The sequence below is a fragment of the Gorilla gorilla genome, chromosome X, assembly GCF_029281585.2.
Source record: "Gorilla gorilla gorilla isolate KB3781 chromosome X, NHGRI_mGorGor1-v2.1_pri, whole genome shotgun sequence".
In the NCBI taxonomy this organism is placed as follows: domain Eukaryota; kingdom Metazoa; phylum Chordata; class Mammalia; order Primates; family Hominidae; genus Gorilla; species Gorilla gorilla.
In genome coordinates this window covers 67,841,817-67,852,768 of record NC_073247.2, presented here as the reverse complement: position 1 = coordinate 67,852,768, position 10,952 = coordinate 67,841,817, and the positions used below count along the sequence as shown (strand labels likewise).

The 10,952-nt window shown below is 37.7% G+C and overlaps 1 long non-coding RNA gene across 1 annotated transcript; it reads left to right on the top strand.

Moving 5' to 3' along the window:
- The first annotated feature begins 653 nt into the window (after window positions 1–653).
- Window positions 654–6,024, top strand: LOC129529789 (uncharacterized). The gene is made up of 3 exons (XR_008675340.1): window positions 654–1,271; window positions 3,386–3,426; window positions 5,901–6,024. It is a non-coding gene; the product is annotated as an uncharacterized lncRNA (long non-coding RNA).
- Window positions 6,025–10,952: the final 4,928 nt, after the last annotated feature.

The following is a 10,952-nucleotide window of genomic DNA, read 5'->3' as shown; positions in this document are numbered from 1 at the left end:
CAGATTGTTTGGAAAACTAAGTCTTCCCTCTATCAATTAGCAAAGGTTTTGACCTTTTAAAATTTTTGAGTCATCATTTTGGCTAAATGAATGACTTATTGTAATATGAAATTCAGTTTCATAATATCAAGCGTTTTAAACATTTAACATATTTGATAGTCTTCCCAAAATCAAATTTCAGCTTCAAAATTGTCTTTTCTGACCTCTAACTTTGAGATGCTACAGAAGTCCCCTGAGCATGAAAAAAGAGGTAAACAAGATTATTTGACACGTTTAGTTATGTGGAAACATTGTTAATATAAAAAATAATGTTTAATTTTCTTCAGGTTATATTTTTGTGAATGATATTAATATTGAATACCAAGAAAATACTTTGCCAGATTTTCAATTAAATCAACTGATACTGAAATTTTTGGTTATATAATTTGAATAAACTCCATGGTCTAAGTCAAATTACTTATGCTAACTCATTAGTTATCAGTGCTATGTACCTAAATTGGAGAAAACACTAGTATTCAAGAGGACATAGTCCAATGTTATTGGGAACAGTTCTCATGGGGAACCAGGATGGCCTCCTTGTCTTTTCTGAGTCTTAAAAGCTTTTTTTATTAAAGGTAATGCATTCCATGACTCACTATGGAAAGATAAAATGATCCAAATTAAATATATTTTGGTGTGCATACTGATAAATTGCTAAAATAGCTTATAATCAATGTTTAGCTTGTCAAATCCATATTCCTGGGTAGACGATCAAAGCTCTGGGTACATTTGACTACCTGATGGGCCATTTGAGCATTTCAATTTTCATTTTCACTGCATGTTTTCTGGTTGTATAAAAGCTTTCTCATGCAAGAGCTTTTATACACAAGTGAGAACCTGACCAAAAAGGGAGAAATTTTTTAAACAAAATTATGGGAGGCCATTGTTTTGGACTGAGCTCATGTGCTAGGCCCCAACAGACCAAACCAAACTGAAATAGAGTCACTCATGCTAAGACATTAAGGAAACACATAGATCTTAGACAGACCAGGATTTTTCTCCTGCAAATTTCTATAAGAAACATTCCTGACAGCATAGGTATCCACCCCCTGAAGTTTCCCTTAAATATTTTAACCAAATTCATTTCCTGTTACCTAGAGACCATCAAGCTTCAGATGATCATGTGACGAGGGTTACAGCCAGTTCCAAGTAAAGATATCACCCCTGGTTATCAAGAAGCTACCCTGTCTTCACTAGAAAGAGCAGGACAAGAGTTCCATGATCCCCAATAGGTAAGGACTATGCTCCAAGCCAGCATGAAGCAGTTCCAGAAGAAAGACCGTTTGTCCCTCTTCCTCCCATGATTGTAGGCATCATGTCTTTCCAGGGGGAAGATGAGGCAGGATATTAGGGTCTCAAAGCAGGTAACCTAAGGACTTCCTAGAACAAAATCAAATGGAAAACCCCCAACTTTATAAGACCAAGTATATAACTTTGTAAGTCTACTTCAGATATGAAAGGAAACATCCTCTTCATTTGCATAAGATGTGCACCAAGTAAATAACTTTGTAACCTTACTTCATCCTCGTCATTTGCATAGGGTGTACACAAAGTGAATAACTTTGTAAATTCACTTCAGCCTCTTCATTTACACAGGGAGTGCACCAAATAACCAGTGGGAAACCTTTAGAGGATATTTAAACCCCCCAAAATTCCATAACTGGACCCTTGTGGCACTTGTTCAGGCTCACTCCCACTCTGTGGAGTGTGCTTTCATTTTCAATAAATCGCTGCTTTTTTTGCCTCATTCTTTCCTTGCTTTGTTTGTGTGTTTGGCTTAATTCTTTGTTCAAAACAGCAAGAAGCTGAATGTCCTCTATCAGTAACACTATCGGTGCTTGGCACTGGCTTTGGGCTCTTTATAGCTCAAAATGATAAAACAATTTGCTGAGGTCTGGGACCTCCTTTCTCCAAAGATCCCTGAACTTTCAAAATTTTTTAGTTGGGGGACTGATGTTTAATTTGCTGCTAAAAAAATTTCTGTTTTCCTGAGAGTTTCTGCTTGCTTCTGTTGATGAAAATAGTTAAACTCTGTAAAATAAAGAGATTATTTCTGAACCATATATGAGTGACCATGGCCCTCAGGAGGTCCTGGAAACATGTGCCTAATGTGGTCAAATGCATTTTAAAAATACTTTGGTTTAGTCCAGAAATGTGGGACACCTCAAAATGGAAGGAGGAGTGCTTCCAGGTTATAGGTAGTTTTAAAAGTTTTCTGGCTGACAACTGTTTGAGTTTATCCAAACACCTGGGATCAACAGAAAAAAAATTTCTGGGTTGTTATAAGTGATTGTGGAGACCACAGTTTTATCATGCAGATAAAGCCTCTAGGTAGCATTTTAAAAAGGAGATGAAAAGGAGACAGAGTGAGAAGTTAATATTCCCCTGAAGTCTAGCAATCTCTGGCCAAATTTTTCTCTAAAGTTATGCCATTAAGCTGTCCCTCTGAAGTCAAGCTGCTTCTCTCTGACATCCAGCCATAGTCTCTGATGTCCAGCTGCTTCTCATTTCTCTGCTGGCTGACCCTGAGGTTTTTATAGGTAGAAAATGGGAGGTGAGGTGGGCCATGGGTGGTTTTGGAAAAAGCAACGTTCAAGCAGAAAAACAGGGATGTTAAGTTCTCACTTAGGCCCTGGTTTCAGGCTATTCAGCTGAAAGCTTCTTAAACTAATAAGGACCTTCAGCAAAGTGTCAAAATACAAAATCAATGTGCAAAAATTACAAGTATTACAACAGGAGGCTCTGCCTCCTGTTCATATCACTGATACACTGTGCCAGGTAGCTGCAACATGGGTGGACAAAACAAGTTCAGGGAGTAATGGCCGTAAAAAGCTAGGTCTGCAAGCAGCACACTTTGGGCCCAACACACTCCCTGACTTGGTCAAATCTGAAGGAGAACTCTAAATTATGGAGAACTGGGCCTCTAAGCTGGCTAAAACCCCTGCATCTGGGAAACATAAAGTTCCACTCTTAGAAACTCTGGTAGGATATATGCAAAATACTTCTGGTGAATTGTCATGTAAATATTTAATTAAGTAGACCATTATAACATAACCAAAGCAGATCCTAAGTTATAATGGCCTAGATGAGGATTTTTTTGAGATGCCCAGATAAGTGTACCTGAGAACTAGAATGGAAAATGCTGACACAAAAGCTAAACAAACAAAATGTGAGAACTACTTTCAATGGTACCTACAGAGTAGCAAAAAATGGGGGAGAAAGACCGCCTCATCATCAAGAGGCCAACAAACAACTTAGAAATGCTAACCAATAACTCTCAAATGTTTTATCTCTCTAAAAGAAATCTTCAGAATTTCCTTTTTTTCTAATTTTTTTTTTTTTTAAGTTCCAGGACACAAGTGCAGGATGTGCACGTTTGTTACATAGGTAAATTTGTGCCATGGCGATTTGGTGCACCTATCAACCCATCACCTAGATATTAAGCCCAGCATGCATTAGCTATTTATCCTGATGTTCTGCCTTCCCCCACCCTCCCAGCAGGCGCCAGTGTGTGTCATTCCCTTCCTTGTGTCCATGTGTTCTCATTGTTCAGCTCCCACTTATAAGTGAGAACATGCAGTGTTTGGTTTTCTGCTCCTGTGTTAGCTTGCTGAGGATAATGGCTTCCAGCTCCATGCATGTTTCTGCAAAGGACATGATCTTGCTCCTTTTTATGGCTGCATGGTATTCCGTGGTATTCCATAGTATTCCATGGTATTCCATAGTATTCCATGGTGTATATATGAATGGGAGTTAATTCATGCTTTGGCTCTCTGCTTGTCTATTGTTGGTGTATAGGAATACTTGTAATTTTTGCACGTTGATTTTGTATCTTGAGACTTTGCTGAAGTTCCTTATTAGTTTAAGAAGCTTTTGGGCAGAGTTGGTGGGATTTTCTAGATATAGGATTAGGTCATCTGCATCTGCATATGTACCACATTTTTTTTACCAGTCTATTGATTGGCATTTGTGTTGATTCTATGTCTTTGCTATTGTGAATAGTGTTGCAATGAACATACATGTGCATGTATTTTCACAATTGAATGATTTATATTCCTTTGGGTATATACCCAGTAGTAGGACTGCTAGGTTAAATGGTATTTTTGGTTTTAGGTCTTTAAGAAAGCACCACACTATCTTCCACACTGGCTAAACTAATTTACATTCCCACCAACCGGGTAAAAGCATTTCTGTATCTCCACAGCCTCACCAGCATCAGTTGTTTTTCTGGCTTTTTGACAATGGCCATTCTGACTGGCATGAGATGGTATCTCATCATGGTTTTGATTTGCATTTCTCTAATGATCAGTGCGGTTGAGCTTTTTATAATATGTTTCTTGGATATATAAATGTGTTGTTCTGAGAAGGGTCTGTTCATGACCTTTGCCTACTTTTTGATGGGGTTGTATTTTCCTTGTAAATTTGTTTAGGTTTCTTGTAGACTCTGGATATTAGACCTTTGCCAGATGGATAGATTGCAAAAATTTTTTCCCATTCTGTAGGCTTTCTCTTTGCTCTGATGATAGTTCCTTTTGCTGTGCAGAAGCTCTTCAGTTTAATTAGATCCCATTTGTCAATTTTTGCTTTTGTTGCAATTGCTTTTGACATTTTCATCATAAAATACGTGGCTGTATATTTGCCTCGATTTTCTTATAGGGTTTTTATAGTTTTGGTTTATAAATTTAAGTCTTTGATTTATCTTGAGTTAATTTTTGTATAAGATGTAAGGAAGGGGTCCAGTTTCAATTTTCTGCATATGGCTAGCCAGTTTCCCCAGCCCTATTTATTAACTAGGAAATCATTTTCTTGTTGCTTGTTTCTGTCAGGTTTGTTGAAGATCAGATGGTCGTAGATGTGTGGTCTTATTTCTGAGATCTCTATTCTGTTCCATTGGCCTACGTTCCTGGTTTTGTACCAGTACCATGCTGTTTTGGTTACTCTAACCTGGTAGTATAGTTTGAAGTCAAGTAGTGTGATGCCTCCAGCTTTGTTCTTTTTGGTTAAGATTGTTTTGGCTATACAGGCTCTCTTTTGGTTCCATATAAATTTTAAATTAATTTGTTTCTGATCCTATGAAGAATGTCAATGGTAGTTTAATGAGATTACCATTGAATCTATAAACTACTTTGGACAGTATGTCCATTTGCATGATATTGATTCTTCCTATCCATGAGCATAAAATGTTTGGTTTGTGTCCTCTCTGATTTCCTTGAGTAGTGGTTTGTAGGTCTCCTTGAAGAGGTTTTTCACTTTCCTTGTTATCTGTATTTGTATTTTATTTTCTTTGTGGCAATTCTGAATGGGACTTGATTCATGATATAGCTCTCTGCTGGTCTATTGTTGGTGTATAGGAATACTTGTAACTTTTGCACATTGATTTTGTATCCTGAGACTTTGCTGAAGTTCCTTATTAGTTTAAGAAGGATTTGGGCTGAGTTGATGGGATTTTCTGGATACAGGATTACGTCGTCTGCAAAAAGAGACAATTTTACTTTCTTTCTTCCTGTTTGAATACTATTTATTTCCTTCTCTTGCCTGATTGCCCTGGCCAGAATTTTCAATACCATTTTAAATAGGAGTGGTGAGAGAGGGGATCCTTGTCTTGTGCTAGTTTTCAAAGGCAATGATTCCAGCTTTTGCACATTCAGTATGATACTGGCTATTGGTTTGTCATAAATGGCTCTTATTATTTTGAAATATGTTCCATCAATACTTAGTTTATTGAGAGTTTTTAACATGAAGGGATGTTGAATTTTTTATCAAATGTTTCTTCTACATCTATTGAGATAATCATGTAATTTTAGACTTCAGTTCTGTTTATGTAATGAATTACATTCATTGATTTGTGTATGTTGCACCAGCTTGCATCCCACAGAAGAAGCCGACTGGATTGTGGTGGATAAGCTTTTTGATTTGCTGCTGGATTTGGTTTGCCTGCATTTTACTGAAGATTTTTGAATCAATGTCCATCATGCATAATGGCCTGAAGTATCCTTTATTCGTTATATCTCTGCCAGGTTCTGGTATCAGGATAATGCTGGCCTCATAAAATGAGTTAGGAAAGATTCCCTCCTTTTCAACTGTTTGAAATAGTTTTAGAGGAAATGGTACCAGTTTCTCTTTGTACGTCTGGTAGAATTCAGTTGTAAATTTGTCTGCTCCTGGGCCTTTTGTTGTTGTTGTTGTTGGTAGGCTACTCATTACTGCCTCCATTTTAGAACTTGTTATTGGTCTATTCAGGGATTCAAACTCTTTCTGGTTCAGTCTTGGGGGGGTGTATGTGTCCAGGAATTTATCCACTTCTTCTAGATTTTCTAATTTATTTGCATAGAGCTGTTTATAGTATTTTCTGATTGTTGTTTGTATTTCTGTGAGGTCAGTGGGGATATCTTTTTTATTATGTTTTATTGTGTCTATTTGAAAATTCTCAGAATTTCTTACTTCCCATTTGGTGCCCCCCACACCTCCACCTCCACCCTCACTTTACTCTGATCTTTCTGAACTTCCTTGACCAGATCTCTTTTCTCTTTCTCCTGCTTGTTCCAAGCTACCATCTTTCCCTCTGTCTGCCACTCACTCAACAGAAGTCAGAAGAGAGACTAACTTCCAAGACTCTACCTCCTGCCTATTCCCTGATATCCCTGGTGGCAACTTCTCATCTGGAAGATGAAGGAAAGGGGGACCCTGCAAGAACATCTTATATGATTATTCTTTTTCAGGAACAACTGGTGCAGGTAAGGAAACCTCATTGATTGTCTATCAACCCTGGTCAAAGGCTGAGTTGTGGGGAATATTTCAATAATTTTCTAATCCCCATAAATATCCAATTGGGTTGCCTAAGAATTTGAGCTCATTACCAGAACCTGTGACCTATGTCATTCAGACCTTTAGCAGCTGTTCTGCATTTTGGTCTCAGAATTAACACTAAGAAAAGCTAGAAAAAGCACACCAGTCAGGCCCTATAGCTCACTTAATCCATGAAGGCCCAATAGTGCCACAATAACCAGCCCCAAACATCCAGAAGACAAGCACAAAGATACATGGAAATGAGTGACTGCTCTGTTAAATATCATTCTATCATTATTCTAAAGAGTTGTGGGTTGGAATAAAATCCAGTAATGTTGCCAGAACCCAAGTGAATCAGCTTTAGTTTATTGTACACATTTTAATAAAACTTTGAGACAATATTGTGGGATGTCAACTGATTGCTTTGAAAATAATAAAAATAATAGATTATTAAACACAAGTTTCTTAAATAGATTAGAAGACAATTTAGCTAGCCTTGTAAAATGCCATATGACAAAGTGGGGCACAACCAGAACTAATGAACTAGTTTACTTAGCTGACCAATTATCTTGCACTATGATAAAAAAGGAAAACCAAAAGACTGTTTGAATCATGCATTTACAGTTAAAGCAATTAACTTCTCAAACCTCTCAGCCTCAAAAAAATATTAAGCCCTCTTAATCTGAGGACTCTTCCTTTCCAGTCTGTTACTACTGTACCTCAGAAGGGACTGCCTGAGACTGAAATGGAAGCAACAGCAGGAAGGTGCAACTCAGGAAGACTAGGGGTGCTCTGAGAAAGTTAAAGGGTTTCATCTCTGCAAATATTCTACCCTGACAAATTGAGAGAGATTAAAATGATAATAAACCATGAGTGCTCATCTGCCTTAATTGACACGGGAGCAACTATAACTTTTATAAATCGTACCTTATTTAGAAACCCCATTCCACAGAGTGATAAAAGGGTTAACATGGTTGATGTGTCTGATCAAACTATCTCATGTTTTAAGTCCATATCTAAAACTTATACTTTAATTGGATTGAGCTTTCCCCTTGAGGGCTGTAAATGTGACACACTTAGTTGGTCCCATGTGTTTCTAATAAACTGTGGGGCCTTCATCAATGTTCTGGGTTATGATATCCTCAAGATCCATAATGCCCATATCTCTTTTTCATCAAACGGTAAACTTTTTTTAAGAATTCGAGACAGGAGACCAAAAATTCCAAATTAAAAAACATCCAGATAATGTACCAGGATTTAGTACTAATGATGTTAAAACACTACCTTGTGGCTGGGAAAATGAAATAGAGACAGAAAATAAAATATTACAGGAGAAGAGAGAACATTGGAATAAACGGCAGAGAATGGTAAATTTATTTTAGCCTCCCCAATCTTTCTGTTAACTCCAGAAGCAGAGCATTTGCTTAAGAGTATACCATCCCAGTCAAATACAGACATAAAGAAAATATTCTCAAGCACACCAATAAAGGTTGAGATACACTCTAATAAACCACTACCCAACTGTAAACAATATCCTCTGTGAGAGAAAGCCATAGATGGAATTGCCCCATCATACAATATTAACTCAAAAGGGGGCTCATTATTATTTGTACTTGTCCCTGAAAAAGCCCTATATTCTCTGTAAAACAAAAACAAAACAAGTGGGAGAGGATGATAATTCATACAGGACTTGAGGGCGGTAAACAATATCATAATACCCAGACACCCAGTAGTCCCCAATCCTCATACCCTTCTATCAGCTATACTGACTACCAGCCAACATTTCTGTTATGGATCTCTGCAATGCCTCGTTTAGAATTCCTGTAGATCCAGAGAGCCAATATTTGCTTGCCTTTACCTGGAAAGAATGACAATATACGTGGACTGTAATGCCCCAAGGGTATGCAGAAAATACCACTTATTTTTCTCAAATATTAAAAGCTGATTTGCAGGATTTATTTTTTATCCCCAGGGTGCAACAGTCATCCAGCATGTGGATGACCTTCTCACTTGTTCAGACACATATCTATTTTTCAGGAAGATATCTAGATTTACTCAAACAGCCACCAAGAGATACAAAGCGTCTAAAGACAGACTTCAGCTATGCCTGCCACAAGTTAAGTATTTGGGGCATATTATCTCAGTGAAACGACTTAGTATTAACCCTGATAGAGTGAAAGGAATTTAATCTTTTCCAATGCCTATTACTGAAAAACAACTTAGAGAATTTTTGGAACTGGCTGGCTACTGCAGGAATTGGATTCTGCATTTCTGTCTTATGGCTCAACCTCTGTATGCATACCTATAAAAATGAACAATCTGACTCCATCATATGGACTCCAGAGAGACAATCAACTGTACAACAATTAAAGAAAACCCTTCTAAAGTTTCATCATATTCAAAACCTGTCTGCCAGCTAGCTGGCCTCTTATAAAGTTTCACTTTTTCATCTCCAAATATTACCATTTCCTTCTGTAACAATCTTAATCTGGGCACTCTCTTGCTGGGCCCTTTTGACAAAACCTCTCATGACTGTGTTCTTGTGACTGCCCAACTTCTCACCCCAAAGACAGACCTACAGGAGATGTTACTGGATAAAGCTGTGATAGGTTGGGTATCTATCTATAAATGGGTCTTATTTAAGAGGAGAGCATGGAAATTTTAGAGCAGGATATGCTACGGTTTTCTTACTAGAGGTAATTCAAGCCAGTCATCTTTCCTAAGCGAGATCAGCTCAAATTACCAAATTGACTGCCCTGACCTGAGCTTGTCAATTGGCAAAAGACAAGGCTGAGAACATACCCACTGACTGTCACTATGCATTTGGGGTTGCTCATGACAGTCAGATGCTATGGAAGAAGAGAGAATATTTAACCTAAAGAAAACCCATTAAAAAAAAAAAAACAGAAAACAAGTATCAGTATCAGAGCTGTTAGGAACTATTCTAAACCCAGACTTTTGGCAATTATAAAAATCCCAGGTCACTCTAAATTGGACATCACTGAAAGTTGGGGTAACCAATTTACTGAAGCTAACCTTAAAAAGCAACATTCGAGCCACCAGTCTCAATCTGGGAAATGGCCATAAAATCGAAAGCAGTTAAGAACATGTTGAAGGAAACTCAAAGCATTGCCCCAACTAAAGAGATATCTACTTGGAAACAGAAGGAAGCCTATCTCCTGAAACTGAAATATGGTGTAGACCTAACAATAATCCCATTACTCCAATGGGATGTCAAATGCCCCTTATGGAATATGTTCATAATCTGACCCATTGGAATCCATATAAAATGATATTCTGGTGTAAACAATATTACTGAAACCTGAAACTGAAATACGGTATAGACCTAATAATAACCACATTATTCCAATGGAATGTCAAGTGCCCCTTATGAAATATGTTCATAATCTGACCCTTTGGAATCCATATAAAATTATATCCTGGTGTAAACAATATTACTGAAAACCATCCTCTATGACAGCACAAAATGTTTACTCCCAACGTTTTAGTTGTCCCAGATATAACCCATGGAATTTCCCCCATGGGGCCCAGGGTCATTTTCCTCTTCCAGCTGACCTTTTGAGGTATGGCAGCTTGATTTTACTCAGCTGACATTATCTCAGGGTTACAGATATGTTTTAGTAATGGTCTGCATATTTTCCCATCAGGTTGAAGCTTTTCCCTGCAGGCAAGCAACAATAATGGCAGTTAGAAAATTCTATTAGAAAAAAGTTATTCCATTATGGGGAGTCCTCTGTAAACTTCACAGTGTTACTGTGAAGTTTTACGGGCAAGGTTATTCAAAATATTTGTAAAATTGGGTCCGTATTGTAACATTTTCATTGTGCCTTTTATCCCAGTCCTCATGGCTGGTGGAAAGGACCAATGGAATAATTAAAACACAATTGGCTAAGTTCATAGAGGCATTTCACCTCCCCTGGCCCAAAGCACTCCCTGCGGTGCTGCTTACATTCCAATCCACCCCTTTTAGAAAACATCAGCGATCCTCTTATGAAATTATAAGGGGAAGGCCTTTGTGTACGGGAAGCAAAATAACCAACCCAACTTTTTAAAATGGAGGTATATATATTGCAATATTGTAAGGGAGTCATTCATCATAGTTTTTT